Source organism: Aedes aegypti, chromosome 3 (genome assembly GCF_002204515.2).
Source record: "Aedes aegypti strain LVP_AGWG chromosome 3, AaegL5.0 Primary Assembly, whole genome shotgun sequence".
In the NCBI taxonomy this organism is placed as follows: domain Eukaryota; kingdom Metazoa; phylum Arthropoda; class Insecta; order Diptera; family Culicidae; genus Aedes; species Aedes aegypti.
In genome coordinates, this window is record NC_035109.1 from 206,343,099 (window position 1) to 206,352,968 (window position 9,870).

General features: G+C 37.0%; 1 protein-coding gene across 3 annotated transcripts in view; it reads right to left on the reverse strand.

Moving 5' to 3' along the window:
• LOC5564778 (zinc finger protein 25) overlaps positions 1-7,666 on the reverse strand; it is a 40,601-nt gene extending 32,935 nt beyond the window's left edge. The window contains exon 1 of one of the 3 annotated variants that reach the window (XM_021855140.1): positions 7,583-7,666. The gene's annotated coding sequence lies outside the window, so the exon portion shown is untranslated. Of the gene's footprint in view, positions 1-6,756; positions 7,242-7,582 lie in introns of those variants that run through there. The other 2 variants (XM_001649061.2, XM_021855141.1) reach the window with 2 other exon arrangements.
• Between the last annotated feature and the right edge of the window lie 2,204 nt (positions 7,667-9,870).

Sequence of the window (9,870 nt, forward strand, 5' to 3'; positions counted from 1 at the left end):
TTACAATCTGTTCTATTGTTTTGTGATACTGAATTAATTGAAAATGGCCCTCTCGTGGCGTAGCGGTAACGCGTCTGTCTAGCGAATTGGATATCGTTGATTAGATTCTCACCAACTTTTTCGAAAATTTCGCTTTGATTTGTCCATTTCATCCAATTGCAAATAAAATTTATTGTCTTTGTATTTTATTTGCTTTATTACTATACTATTATTATAGCGCAGAAGACACAAAAACGATTTATAGTAATTGCGGATATCTACAAAAGCTTTCACATATTTCAGAAATATATTGTTTACACATTTTGAATAAAATGGACAATAACAAAAAATAAACCTGTAACTTTTGGAATAATGAATGTATTTGTTGCGCGTATTTATGTCAATACAATAATTTTAATAGTTATTCTATTATTTTAATAATCCTTCTTGGCTGACTGCCCAGAAACAGTCATTTAGAAGATCATTAAAGATAAACTGCGAAGCACCAGAATACCTATATTTATTTAATTTAGGGCTGCTGGATCTATTGAAGTTTTCAAAAATATCCTATCACGTCTAGTTTTTGAGATATTGTATGTTGAAAATGCATTATTTTACAATTTCGTACAAGTTTACCAGCTTGTATAACGATTTATGTGCTTAATTTATCACAGAATTCAAATTTTATGTGTTAAAGAGTACTTATCATTAAGGTTCATAATTCTTTTGATACTCAAGAGTAGTTTTTTGATTATTTAGAAAAGTATTGTATCTTGCCATATAGAAGAAACTATATCTTGCATGAAAGTTCACGTCCTATTCAGCATTCTGGGTGGAAAAGATTACTTGAATGTTTGATAAATATGGTTTACATTTTTTATCTTTATTATCTTGTACACGATATTCATCTTTTATTAATATTACTTTCTACATTCTCGGCAGAATCTTTCTATCGTAATGGCACAACTTAACTTTCTCTGGCACAAATGCTCACTTATTGTTCTATCTGGTGGGGTACATCAACGACTGTTGCGGCAACGGCTCGGGAGTGGCAGGATGTGGCTACAGAAGGACCCTACTCTTGAATTCCGACTCACCAGCGACGGACAATGTGTGATCCAGAACACCACGAAGACCTTGTAACGTTCACAAAGAACCTTGGGGATGTCACAATGATTCACTGCACTCGCTATATAATAATTTCACCACACTGCTTTATTTGGGGTCACTTCAACTAGAAATCTCGAGATGCTTCTTGTTTGAGGTACTGGCAACTAACTGAATTTATTATCAGAACTAGCGCTAATTTTGGTAGTTTTTCAGATGACTCGGGTTAAAAAATGTATTGGTGCCTCAGTTCTAACAGATATTAATGTGATCGAAGTTTGACATTAGTCGAACTCGTAAGAGTGTGGATTCTGCAATCCTAAAAAAGGCACGGTCCTCAACAACGACACTAATTGCGTTCTTTGGTATGTAGTGTTCAGACATGCACTTTGCACCGATTTTTTTCCATTCCAAAAGCATTCACACTTTTGTGTTCAGATGCACTGGATTCACTCTTCGACGTTATATCCGGCTTGAAGGACCAACTGGACTGTCGGTGAAAGGTTTATAAAAGTGATGAAAATATTATTATATCTTCGGATTTTTGCATGACTTCTAACATTTCTCAGACTAATACACTAGATCCGTATGATTTCTGTTTTATTATAATGTTTACGAATGAATGAATAATTTTTCAAAATATGTCATTCTTCGAGTCGATTTGTTACCGATGGGGTGATATCATGTGTGAAATTATCTCAAATAAAAAAAAACAACAAGTTACTTCACTACAATTGGAAATTATAAGTATCTGTAAGCAGTGCAGTGCACTTCTATTACGCTCTTGACGTTTTCCCGCTCTGTGCTCTTGCACTCTGCGCAGTCTTTCAGTGGTTTGCTCTTGTATGTTGAGCAGTCTGCCTTTTCATCTTCCTTTGCTTCTCTATCGCTTTCCATGCGATGAACTCTCTTCTTCACTTCTCGCTTTCTTCTCCTCCTGACTTCCTGACGTCGGAGATTATCACAGCGAAGATCTTCATCTTCCTTCTTCGTCAGGCTTATTCGAGTGCCGAGGTCGGTCAAACGATTCCGTCTCTCATTTCGCTGCTCTTCCCGCCAGTTTCTCTGCAAGATAGAAGTTATCTCCACCACCATATTGTTCGCCAGATTCCAAAGGTTAGGATCGCTTACCATTCTGTCTGCATTGAAGTCCTGTCCAAAAGCAGCCGCCGCACTTCGTTCCATGTTGAACCTCGGGCAATCGAAGATAACATGGTCCGGCGTTTCCTTTCTCTCATTACATACGGGACAGAATGGTGACAGAGCGTGGCCGAACCGATGCAAATACTGTTTGAAGCAACCGTGACCTGACAGGAACTGTCATGACGTCATGCTCCCTGTTTACCCAGGTCGACACATTCGGGATAATTCTGTGGGTCCACCTACCTTCCTCAGATGTAACCTAATTTTGTTGCCACTGGACCAGCGAGTCGATCCTCGCAAATTTCCTCACATGTCTAGTGCCTCTCCTCTGATAACACTCTAATGTCTTCTCCCAGGGTGATGCAAATCGGAATCATCCCGGTGATCACATATGCTGCCTCCGATATTGTTCTGTATGCGTTTGCTACTCTCAGTGCCATGAGTCAGAAGGTGCTGTTGAGCTTGTTCCGATTGCGCTTGGTTTGCAGTGCTGCGCACCAGGCCGGATCTCCGTTCTCAGTATCCGCGATGATACGCTAGCCAAAAGACGCCTCATACTGCTTCTCGGACCATGGGCGTTCGGCATGATACTTGGTCGCCTTTGCCGCCTTCTCACATGCATAGTCGTCGTGGCTGTTGAAGTTAAGTCAATCGTCTACCTGGGCGTGATCCAGGTGTCTTAGTGACCGCTGTAATGCTATGACATGTCTCCCGACGGTAATCTCAGCGTTTTGAACCGCTTTACGATTGCTGACCAGTAGCACCTCCGTTTTGTGGTGGGCTATCTGCAGCTTGACTCCATTACAGTTCTCGACCGTGCCCATTGCCTTTATGTGTAGCAGTTCCACTTCCTCCAGCGTTTCACCTATTACTGTTAGGACGACGTCATCAGCAAAGCCGACGATCTCAACGCCCATGGGTAACTCCAGTGATAGGACCCCATCATACATCCCATTCCACAGCGTCGGACCCAGTATGGACCCTTGCGGAACTCCCGTCGTTACTTTTAACTTCTTTTGGCCAGCGTCGGTTGCATACACCAGCACTCAATTCTCGGAGTAGCTCGGCAGAATTCGGCCCATTGCGTCTAGCGTCGACTTTTCCTTCCTGGCTCCGAACAGTAAAAAAACGGTGTAAAACGGTGAACAGAGTCTGTTCATGCACAACAGAAAAATGCTACCGCATCGGTGGTTCCTTTTGTGCGATTGCGTTCTTGCTTTCCTTGCTCAAGATCGCCCAAACACAAATACTGTAGAGGGCATCGCATCATTTTATTTTGACATGCATTCACGCATCTGATTCATTGTGTTATTTCTACAATAACACCATATATCGGTTAATTATCTTAAAACTGTCGTACTTTAGTTTGTAATCTATCTATTATAATCATAATTCACCCAATTATTAAAAAAATAACTATGAACGGAAAAAAGAACGGCTGTGAGCAGACTCTGCTCATCCAGCAATCACGCTCTTTTTACATTTGTTTTGTTCTGGTTTTCCGACGCAAGAATCTGTGAGTAAATCGGTCGCTGTTGGTTCGTGAGCGCGTGAGCGTGGATCCTGCTTAATATTGGTTCATTTTGCGTAAACGGCATGATTCTTTCCAGCACTGGCTCCGAACTGCCTTTCTGGTAGTCCGTTCTCGCTCTTCGTACATTTAGCCACCCCGTTTAGGATGACCCGTTCCTAGAGTTTGCCCAGTTTATCCACACAGAAAAAAATATTTAATTTTCAATGTAATGTAAACTGAAGTCTTCTGTAAAAATAAATCAAATTCGTGTGTTGTTACAGCATCATGTAAAATCAAATGAATATACATCCAATTTTCAACTGAAAATGATTGAATATTACATGATCGTGTAAATTTAAAGTGAATTCGATTGAAAAATAATGAATTAGTCGTTGAAATTTAGGTTTATTTTGATGCTCCAAATATGTGCATGAAAATAAACTTAAATTTGCAACATATTTTTAGCTGTGCAGCAAGTATATACAGTTAACTCTCCCTTACTCGATATTGAAGGCACCATCGAGTTAGGGAGGTATCGAGTTACAGAACACGAAATCAGTGCAATTGCTATCCAAGGGAGCATCGAGTTAGCCATGAAAACCAACTTTTATATAGAAAAGGAGAATTTATATATGGACGACGTCATTACCGGAGCAGAGAACCCAAATGTTAATAAATCTTCGAGCTGTTTAGTAGAATACATATAAGTAGATGAAAAAACCGAATTTAGTGCTATACCATTCAATTCCACTAGAGTTTGTATCCTTTGACAGATTCGCGTATTTCGACCACAACTGTAAGGCCGTCTTCAGTGTCGTGTACTAGTCTATACCTTCCGGTTCAAATTTCGATTTTCGTCATTGACAGAAGACACCATTCTAACCAAACGGAAGGTTTTATCCGAAATCGCAACCCTTTTTGACCCCTTAGGGCTTGTTGGAGCGGTAATTACTAAGACTAAAATCATCATGCAACTTCTTTGGCGCTTGCAGGATGAGAACAACCGTCAATTGGCATGGGATGCTAAATTACCTGCGAAGGTGGAATTCGCTTATATCAACAGCTTCCTATTTTGAACGAACAGCGTATAGCAAGGTTGGTCACCCTAACGAAACCAGTCAGCACACAACAATAAAGTAGGGGAACTTACGTATTCTCGGCAGTCTAAGCCGATGTCGCGCTTCTTTTATTATTTTCTCGGACATCAGCAGACAAATTCCGTGTTTATCTGTTTACATATATGCGTTGTTCAATTCTATAACGATTCACACCGACAGACTTGTCAAAATGCTTTTGGAAACGTTTTTACAACGCTGCGAACATCTCTTGTCAATGTGACTATTGTCGGCAACCTCGTTCTCTTCGGCCTTTTTCCCTTAAGAGCTGCAGGTAAATCTCTTCGGCAGCTCCAAATCAGTCGCATTTTGAGGCGTGTTCATTTGAATTGATGACATCTCTGGCGGTATTGTTTGTTCAGTCTCGTAAATCTCGTCAGTGGGAAGCGGACAGAACAAAGAATCATCTGAATGTTTTCATTGATGTGATTTGATAAGAAATTACTGTGTATTCGGCGTTTAAATTTTGTTGCCGATAATAGTCGAATGGTGCCGAAGCCGTAAGTCTCCCTACTTTGAGATTGATCTTTTTTATAATAATCATTTGCTTGATTGTTTTAGTGCTACTTTCTAGGAAAATGTTTAAAAGGTGTAGGAAAAGTTCTGATTCTGGTGCTTGTTTTGAAAGGTCAAGCTTACCCCGGGTATAAAGATATTTTGGGGGGAATATAAAATAGGGAGCCTGCTCCTATTTTGGGCACTTTTGATTCACTTCAACAGTTGGGTTTTTATAGCTACTGAGCTCTGATTTGGACACAATATGCGTCGTATTGAAGTGCTTCTTACTGCAAAGTTTTAGACAATTCGACTGAGAAAAGCCTCCCCATGTCAAAGTGAATTATGGAAGTGCCCAAGTAGCTCTGCACCCTACCTGTTTATCGTAAGCAGCTTTTAATAATGCTTAAAATGGTAGCTTACAGATTGTAATTCGATTTTATTATTTTTTGTGAGCCTATGCAAAATGTGAAACGTGTCAATTTTTGCAAGTTGAAAATGGCGCTGAATTGACAATTGTTGCATGGAGCACATGGTAATAAAAATAATATTTTTGTACTAAATACATTCCGTAGCTTCAGTTTTCTAGAACAATACCTCTTCCTTGATTTTTTTTCCTAAATGAGCTCTAACGGAAGGTCTCACTTACCTCGGATTCTCAATTGTCCCGGGGTACTTTAATAAACAAATAATTTTTAAAATACAATACCCGAGCAAAAAAACACTGTTTTTTTCACTGTTGAATTTTGCTACTTAGCTTGTTGTACCTTAAATACAGTTTTTATCATTTCCATACTCAAGTGCAATTCATGATCATAATAATATTATGTTCATTTTATATAACACAAATATACACAACTGAAATCATCACATGAAAAGATATGATGACTTTATAATAAAATTTACATCTTCTTAGACCATTTTTCTAGGCAAGTTTCTCTTGAATCTTGAATCTTGAATCTTGAAATAGACGACATACTAAAAAAGATGTATGAAAAAAAGCTCAATAAAAAAAATACTTGATAGTAAAATCACTTAACTGTTAGCTTTGTTTATTATCATAAACTTAGTATTTATTTTCAAACAATTTGAAAAACTATTCCATCCAATTTGTTCCACATTGTGGTGACACTTACATCAACTTTGATGACAGCGATGTAATAAAAAATCGATAATTTTACAGCTCGCAGTAATGCCGGCATAGTAGGCACACATATTTTTCACAATGTAAAATCTTCAACTCTATAAAGCAAGAGGAGATTCGCAGACAGCGGTGCGCTTTGATGTAATTAAAATAGATTTTTATAGTGTATTGAAGCGAACGCAGCACTATCACACGTCAGGCGTGTCAAGATGAAATGTTAGGAATAAATGCAAAATTCTTAAACTTCTCCAATCCTTTACCTTTCATGTTCGTTGAGTTCCATCTCACTTGATTAAATCGATATGGCTGACGCTCTTTCCGCACTCATTAGGTCACGATTTGCTTCGGATCCGAGGAAGCACTGGAATTTGGGATTGTTTTAATCAACTCCAAAGTGCACTTGGATTGAACTGTAGTAACTATTATTGCAAGTAGTGTCACTTATTCACGCTGATCCACAAATCTAATATCACACATTAGAAGCAAGTGCCTACTTGTACAAGCAAACAACACTGCTCACTGCGTTCGAAGGTTTTTTTTCTTCCTACTTAATAGTATATCGCGCTTCGCTCTGAACGTGTTTAGTATCTGTGTCGAGAATGTGCAAATTTACCACTTATTCTCATTTACTGATCATGATGATACAACGTCGAATGCTCTCACAGCTTGATTCTGTTGGACTTTTCGTTCCGCCTGTCCGAGTCTGATATGCTGCTCTTTCACGGCATAAACTATTAATTGTAGAATTCTATCGGTTTTATAATTTCGGATTACTGATTACATAATTTTTCGATATTATATAGTATGTAGTTGTTATTTAATGCAAACACACACCACTGCGAACTATAGCGATGTATACGAGTAGTAAAGGTACACCCAAACTATTTATAACTTCACTTCAAACATGATGCATTTCATAAACTATAATATCACAGATGCAGTTGAACACAATAATTGGATATTAAACATAATGATTCATTTTTTTTTCTAACATTATTTTTTGGAATAACAATTAACATAGAGCACTAAGGTTTGTTTCTCGACTGAAATACGTTGAAAAAGTGTAAACAAATAATATTGATGTACCTCTATACTGGAATTTCAGTTTGCCATGCGCATTGCAATATTGAATATCACACAGTAGGTACAGGAGGGCAGTGAGAATGTTTCACGAAGAGAGCATGGCGATTCCCGAGCGGAGAATGAGATCTAATTAAAAACTAATTTTAATGTTGTCATATCATCGTGAATGATATTCTGATTATAACAATCAGAATAATTTGATCTGATATTTTTATCAAAAACATCAAAATAAGTAATAAAATAGTTATTTGTTATATTGCTACATTACAATAAATTAAATCAGAATTACTATTCATTGTGATATTTAAATGAGAAACGAATTGACGATGATTATATCTGTTATGTAACCATTATGATTCAATCTATTTTAAGAACTATCAAGATTTAGTCCTCCAATATCCATCAGACAGGTCATCACTACAGAAAATCAACATGATTTTCATAGTGCATAAGATGTAAAATTATAACACAACTTTCTGGGCTGATTTCAATAAGGATGGTACACAAATCATCACCCCCTTTGTCACGCATTTCTCCGAAAATTTTGTAAGTGGTGCTTCGTGAAGCCCAAACAAGTCGGTTCGTTTTTTTGACGCCGAAATTAAAGTTAACTAAGCTAAAAGTACTCCGAAAATTTTGTAAAACTATAGTTACGCTTGCCTTATACAACCACCCTTTTCCCTGGTTTAACAATTTAATTCCAGGTTCCGGAAATGCTCTGAAATACATAAATAGCTTCGAAACATTTGAACAAAACATCAAATGGTAAATTTTAAAGTATTTCTAATTGAATGATTATTGACGCTTTCAAATATTTTTTTTATAAACATCACAGTTTTTGAATATGCTTTACATTTGATTAGCATCCAACAGAGCTTTAAAAATGAACTATTCAATAAAAAAAAACATTGTATTTATTATTATAATTTTGGGTGTTTTCTTTAAATTTCTACAAAAAATAAGAACAGGAATGCTTATAAAATAATCAGAAAAAGTCATTCAGCCACGTCTAATATGAGGAAATGGTCGTTTTAGAAATTCCAGTAAATTTTCGAATAATATTTCATCTATTCATCGCCAAAATATAGTGCCCACTAGCTTCTTATCACTCATATTGGCGAAAATCGTATGGCAAAATTAGAAATGCTTTGTGACATTTGTGAAAGATTTATTTACTTACAGTTTTATCATAAATACATAATAAACTAAATACATTACCAATATTCCAATCACCATGTTTGAGTAACTTATTTGAAAAAATACCAGCTGTTTTTTATGTTTGACAGTTAGAATTTTCGTTAAAATTTAATCTTTTTGCACAGAGCGTTCATAAATACTAATAACTTTCAAGTGTAGTGAAAAAAGTGGATTTTTGGATTATATAAGATAAGTTCTACCATGAAAAAACCCTAATTTATTCGTGAAATTTAAGACAACGGAAATCATACGGATCTAGTGTATCGATCTAAAAATTGTTGAAAAACATGAGCATGATTGTCCGCCCGCAGTTGCTATTCCGTTATTGCAAGAACAGCTATACTTACACAGGGAATCAACAGACGCTACTCAGGATCAGTAGCATTCTCAATGCTAAATACTGGTGCTCTCATTACTACAACAAACAATACCGGCGCCTGCTGCGTCCGAATGCAGGACAATGTTGGGATGGGAGGGAAATGTTGACGTGCTACCTGCTTTATAGAAGCCGAGGAGTCCTTTGCACTTCCACGAGAAAACACTGGGAGTTTATTTGAAGGACATCTCATTTATATTCATTATTCGGTACTAGAGGATCTCTCCCTACTATGAGTTCTGAAGAAAGAATAAAATTTCAATTTGGATTTGCGAATATCGGAATGATATCAAAGTTAAGATAAGAAGTTAGATTCAGATGTAGAACATCATCATAAACTGTTCTGAATGGATCATTAAAATAACCAAAACGTCCGCTATGGAAAGCATAGATAGCGCCACCGTAGCCTTGTGTGTTTGACAGAACAGCAATGTTGTCACAATATTAAATCCCATATACAGTGGCGCCTTTGCATTGATGCGGTGAACACTCGCAAAAACTACCTTCAACGATCCATTTCGAAATAAGGTACCGTGCGGCAAGTGGGTAATGAAAATCGTATAGTTGAGATTCTTCAAATTCTAAAGACTTTAAATTGAAATAAATGAGGCCGTGTATATATTTTAGACCGACTCCCACCAAATATAAGCGGTATGCTAAAATTGATTTATATTTAAAATTGACGAAAAAAAAAAATACAGAAAAAGTTTTTGAGAAA